General features: G+C 45.3%; 1 non-coding gene across 1 annotated transcript; it reads right to left on the reverse strand.

Annotated features, from left to right (window-relative positions):
• Positions 1–1667: 1667 nt before the first annotated feature.
• On the reverse strand, positions 1668–1739 carry trnaw-cca (transfer RNA tryptophan (anticodon CCA)). Its single transcript has one exon. It is a non-coding gene; the product is annotated as a tRNA-Trp (tRNA).
• Between the last annotated feature and the right edge of the window lie 4782 nt (positions 1740–6521).

Consider the following 6521-nt stretch of genomic DNA (forward strand, 5'->3'; position numbering starts at 1 on the left):
CCATTGCAGTGAACACGGCGAAGGAAAATACTTGTTCAAAGTGAAAACAAGTATTGCAGATTTTTCGCCCGCGAAATCCGAGTCTGAATGAAGCCTCCACCTGTATTACACTCAATTCTGAGGGTGATACTTCAGGAAGCGGGGAAGTGAAGTGATTGCAGACAGCGCTTAACAGGTACCGTCCTGAGGAATGTCAGCAATGAAGGGAGATTGGAAAGTTTGGGGTAGCTCTCGTTGGAGAACAGAGGGCTGAAAGCTGGTCTGATTGAAGTTTTCCACGTCATGAGGGTTTTAGACAGAGGAAATAATGCAGTGAAAATGCTTCCAGGCCTGAAAGGATCGACAATGATTTGGCAGAGATTGAAAGTCATCAGGAAAATAAGTAAAAGTGACATTAGGAAGACCGTTTTCACACAGGGAGTGGGGTCAGTAAGTCGCTGTCTGACAGTGACAAAGAGGGAGATTCAATGGACACAAAAGGGAATTCGATTGGCATATTCAATGTAACAATGCGCAGATTTACAGGGAGAAGCCGACAGAATGAGACACTTATTTACATATTGTGTTGAGCCAGCAGAGCTAAGGTGGGCCACGTAGCCTCAGTCTGCGCTGTCACACATTTCGTGATTCCGAGTGAAATCGGAGTTGGACCAACAGAACGTAGGAAATTTGACAACGGGTATATTCTGCCCAACAGGATACATCATCACAGCAATGAAGGTGTTTTGACATCATTCTGGAAGATACATGACACAATGCAGATTCAAAACCGAGTATTCCTTTGAATCACTGAGTAATTTGTTTACAGTTATTCAGTTGAGGTGCGCGGGGTTGCGCATTGGGAGCCACCCCAGTTGACAGGTCGAAGCCGTTTTCTCCTGTGTGATAGTCCCACCAGCACTCCAATTTGCTGTGCTTCCAGTCAGTACATGCAGATTACTATCCCATACTGATACACGGGCCACGATGACCCAGCTGTGGTGACAAGCTTGTGAATGTCTGAGTGCTCTTCTCCTGTTCTCTGTCTGGCTGCTATGATCCGAATCATCAAACCTCTCTTCTCCGAGATACGAATAAACTGGGGCGGGGGAAGGTGAAGGTGAAACACATTAGTTGCGGTGTGTTCCATGCCCAGGAGGCCCTGCAGTAATTCCCCATGCTGTTTCACACAGCAGCATCCTTTCGGTGAATTACCCTTGGCAAAAAAATCGATTGAACCAAATCAGTGTCCGGCATTGGATTTTACTGACGCCGTTTATAAAATTCAGGCTCACCGTTAATGTGGAGAGGGGCCGTCGGACTAGAGTTTCCGCTCCTCCTGTTGAATAAAGATAATTTTAACTGTGTCCAGTGAGAGGAAAGGATTTGCTGTTGGTGGGAAACATTTCTATCTGAACTCGCTATCACTCTCCTGATAGATTGAAACATAAAGCTGGGAGTCTCTGGATTATGTTGTTAAAGTATCGGTATTATGTCATTCACACCGCGCTGTCACCAACTGAACGAAGCGGCTGCCCAGAGGGAGGCGGCTGTGTTTAAATCCCGTGATGAACTGGGGGTGCTGAACATTTACCCAAACAATGGGCACACCACCTCCCTGACACAGTGTTCACAAATCAAACTGACAGCAAAGCTTCTTGATTTGAAATGTAAGAAGTTGACGTCAGTGAGCCTGACATGATTCGAACACGCAACCTTCTGATCTGGAGTCAGACGCGCTACCGTTGCGCCACAAGCTCACGCGAAGTGTTTGTCCTATATTCATGCTTAAGGGAAGTGATCGCACTGGAATGATTTTACGTTATGAGAAACAACGGAGATCAACAGTTCATGTCTGTTCTGTCTCTCCCTCCTTCTGTCTCTCGAAACAATTTCCAAACTCTGCCTCAATAAAAAGGTGAAAGAACTGTGGATGCTGTATATCAGAAACAAAAACCAGGAGTTGCCGGTGACCCTTCCACAGAACTGATGGTGATTGGTTGGTTTATATGCAGGAGATATTGTGGGAGGAACGCGGATGCAGGAAATGATAGATCAGGACAGAGCCCAAAGCGAGGGAAGAACTGTTGGACAGGAAAGGGAGTTGATAACGATCTGCGTGGGAGGGTGTATGGAGACTGTTCGTGGCTAAGAATAGGTAGTGTGTAATGACAGACTATGTGATAACAAGGCTTGGTGTGTGTGGAAGGGACGAGGATACGATGGATTTCAGGCTCGAGAATTATTGAATTCGATATTGGGACCGGGATGTATGCTCCCCAAGTGTAATATTCGGTGCTCTTCGTTCTGCTGGTGCTGAGTTTCGCTGGAACACTACAGCAAACCTGAGACAGAGATGTTGGCCAGGGAACAGGGTGGGGTGTGGAATTGGCAGGCAACGAGAAGCTCAGGGTCTTTTTTGCAGGTAGAACGTAGATGTTCTGTGCAGCAGTCACCCAGTTTATGCTTCGTTTGCCCCAATGTAGATGAGACCACATTGTGAGCAGCAACTGCAGTCGACTGGGTTGTGGGAAGTGCAGGTCAAGTGCTGCTTCACCTGGAAGGTAAGTTTGGACCCTTGGATAGAGAGGAGGGAGCAGGTAAATGGGCTGGTGTCACACATTCGGCAGTTGCAGGTGAAAGTGCCGTTGGACTATTGGGGTGGGAATAGGGTTAGGGTTGATGGGAATGAAGGAAGAGTGGACCCAAGGTATAACTCCTGCCCATTTACCTATCTGCCAAATAGAGGAATTTGTTAAGTGTGTACAAGGACATTATCTAATTCACAATATGGATGTACATACTGGCGAGGGTGCAAAACCTAAGGGCCAGCAACCATAATTCTATTAACTTTAGAACAGTGATTGAAAATAATATATCAGATCTAAAAGTTGAGGTTCTAAATTGGAGGAAGACTCAGGTATTAGGCAAGATCTTTCAAAAGCTGATTGGGGGCAGATGTTCGCAGGTTCAAGGACTGCTGGAAAATGAGAAGCCTTCAAATATGAGATAACAAGAGTCCAGACACAGTATATTCCTGATTCTGAGATGCCGGTGTTGGACTGGGGAGTACAAAGTTAAAAAATCACACCATACCAGGGTATAGTCCAACAGGTTTACTTGGAAGCACACTAGCTTTCGGAGCGACGCTCCTTCATCAGGTGATTGTCTGATGTAGAGTATATTCCTGTTCGGATGAAAGGAAAGGCTGGTAGGTTGGGGAATGCTGGATGACTAGAGAAAATGAGATTTTTGTTAAGATAAAGAAGGATGTATATATCAGGTATCGGCAGAGAGATCGAGTGAATCCTTAGAGTATAAAGGCAGTATGAGCATACTTAAGAGGGAAATAATGAGGGCAAAAAAGGAGACATGAGATTGCTTTGGCAAATAGAGTCATGGATAACCCAAAGGGTTTTTATTAATACATTAAGGACAAAAGGATAACAAGGGAGAGAATAGGGCCACTCAAAGATCAGCAAGGCGGCCTTTGTGTGGAGCTGCAGAAGATGGAGGGCGTGGCGGGGAGAGAGATACTGAACGGATATTGTGCATCAGTGTTTACTGTGGAGAAGGGCATGGAAGATCGAGAATATGAGAAAGTAGATGGTAACATGTTGAAAAAAATGCCCATATTACAGATGAGAAATTGCTGGATATCTTGATATGCATAAAAGTGGATAAATCCCAAGGACCTGATCAGGAGTACCCTAGATCTCTGTGGGAAACTGGGGAAGTGATTGCTGGGCGTCTTACTGAGATATTTGTATCGTCAATAGTCACAGGTGAGGTGCCTGAAGGCTAGAGGGTGGCTAATGTGGTACCACTATTTAAGAAAAGTGGTAAGGAAAAGCCAGGGAACTATAGACCAGTGAACCTGACATCCGTGATGGGCAAGGTTTTGGAGAGAATCCTAAGAGACAGGATTTACATGTATTTGGAAAGGCAAGAATTGATTCGGGATAGTCAGCATGGCTTTATGCTTGGGAAATCATGTCTCATGAACATGATTGGGTTTTTTGTAGAAGTAACAAAGTGGATTGATGAGGGCAGAGCGATGGACGTGATCTATATGGACTTCAGGAAGGCGATCATCAAGGTTCCTGATGGGAGACTGGTGAGCAAGGTTTAATCTCATGGCATGCAGGGACAACTAGCCATTTGGAAACAGAACTGCCGAGAAGGCGGAGGGTTCCTTTTCAGACTGAAGGCCTGTGACCAATGGTGTGTCACAAGGATTGATGCTGGGTCCGCTACTTTTTGTCATTTATATAAATGATTTGGATGTAAACGGAGGAGGTATAGTTAGCAAGTTTGTAGATGACACCAAAATTGGAGGTGCAGTGGACAGTAAAAAAGGTTACCTCAGATCACAACGGGACCTTGATCAGATGGGCCAATGGGCTGAGGAATGGCAGTTGGAGGTTAATGTAGATAACTATGAGGTGCTGCATTTTTGAAAAACAAATCAGAGCAGGACTTTTACACTTAATGGTAAGTTCCTTGAAAGTGTTGCTGAACAAAGAGACCTTGGAGTTCAGGTTGATAGTTCCTTAAAAGTAGATACGCAGGCAGATTGGATAGTAAAGAAGGCGTTTGGTGTGCTTTTCTTTGTTGGTCAGAGCTTCGAGGATAGATGTTGGAGCTCATGTTGCCACTGTACAGAACATTGGTCAGGCCACGTTTGGAATATTGCATTAAATTTTGGTCTGCTTCCTATCGGAAAGATGTTGTGAAACTAGAAAAGGTGCAGAAAGGATTTACAGGGATGTTGCCAGGGTTGGAGTTTGGAGGGTAGGAAGGTTTTATGTGGATTTGGGCCAAGTGCTGGCAAATGGGACTAGATTAAATTAGTATATCTGGGCTGAATGGATGAGTTGGACCGAATGGTCTGTTTCCGTGCAGTACATCTGTGTCACTCTGTGAGACTCCATGGGATTCTCTGCCCAAGAGAGCAGCTGAGACAGCTTCATGAAGTTTATTGAAGACGCAGTTGGATGGGTTTTTGCATGGTGGGGGAATTAAGGGTAGTCGGGATAGTGCAGGTTAGTGGAGTTGTGATCTTAATGAATGACGGAGCAGGCTTGACCAAATGGTCTCCTCCTGCTTCTGTTACTTTGAATCTGTAACACTGCATTTCCCGCGGCCGGAGTTTTCCCACGGCACAAAGGAGGTTTTCTAAAGTATATTTAAACCCCTTGCTTTGCTTGAAGTCAAACTGCATTGACTTGGAGGAGAGTGGGATTTGCAAAGTGTCCTCCCCTCCACACGTGCCTCAACTGCAGGACAGCTGTCCGGCCCGCCATCCATTGTTGACGTCACAATGCGAATGCAGCCCTGTCAGTTTCAGAGTGAAACTCCCTCCCTCTGGGCAACATCTGGGAGCAAAGCAATGTCTCCCCCTTTCCATATACCATCCTCCAGCAGCGAGGGGGAAGGGGAGGTCGGGGTGGGTGAAACTCTGTTCACTTGTAGCAACTGGAGTGAATCCAGGGAGGGAGCAGACACTCCAATGGTGCTCAAATACTTTCTATCTCTCTTAAAGCTATTTTCCTTGTCTATTCCCTCAGTTTGGCACGTATACAGTTTGCACCCCAGAAAAGGATTGCTCCTTTCCTCATGTTCACAACTAAAAGGTTAGATTCTCAAGGAACTGAGCAGCATTTAAGGGATTGCTCAAAAAAATTTAAGGGATTGCACATTGCTCAAAAAAATGTAGGCCACCTGGAGCCTGTGGCTCGTTGGTCTCGGGGTATGATTCTCACATCGGGCCTTCTGGTGCGTGGGCATGCGAGAGATCCCGCGTCCAAATCCCGGACGAGCCCTTGTTTCTTACACTGCTTTGTGCAAAAAGGGCCAGTCAATACTCTCAAAAAGCAGCTTCATTACACGCGATACCGTTTCAATGAACGCGGCAAGGGCAGCACTTATTCAAAGAGAATACGTGCTTTACTTCACAAAGAGGATGGTGGGCGTTTGGAATGCGTTGCCAGCAGACGTAGTAGAGGTAGGTTCATTTAAGATGCGTCTGGATAAATGCATGAGTGGGTGGGGAGTAGAGGGATACAGATGCTAAGGAATTGACCGATAGGTTGAGACAGTACATTTGGATCGGCTCAATCTTGAAGTGCCTGTTCCTGGGCTGTAAACGTTCTTTGTTCTTTGTTCTATATGGTGTATATCTGATATTGTTGACTGTTGTAAAAGTTTCTTTGTAATTATTATTCACCGTCTAATGTAGTAATGGAGTTACGTCCTTTTTTGTCATAATGTTTTATTTAATAGGTCAGCAGGAAGTCATTCAGCAATTTTACTGCCTTTCTTTTCTCAAGCAGCCTTAACATTTCATTTTCATATCCTTGATTCAGCTCCATTTCCAGCATCTTTGTCGGCAGTTTGTTCCATGTTATTGTCACTGAAATGAAGTTTTCCTCCATGCACAGCTAAGCCGATCTGGCTGCATGAGGGTTTTCAGGTTTCTGTGGCCTGGATAATATGTGATCAGCAGACATCTCGCAATCTACAGGAATTGCCACCAATGT

The sequence above is a fragment of the Chiloscyllium plagiosum genome, unplaced genomic scaffold, assembly GCF_037043375.1.
Source record: "Chiloscyllium plagiosum isolate Xiang-an unplaced genomic scaffold, Cpla_swu_hap1 HiC_scaffold_27, whole genome shotgun sequence".
NCBI classification, from domain to species: Eukaryota; Metazoa; Chordata; class Chondrichthyes; order Orectolobiformes; family Hemiscylliidae; genus Chiloscyllium; species Chiloscyllium plagiosum.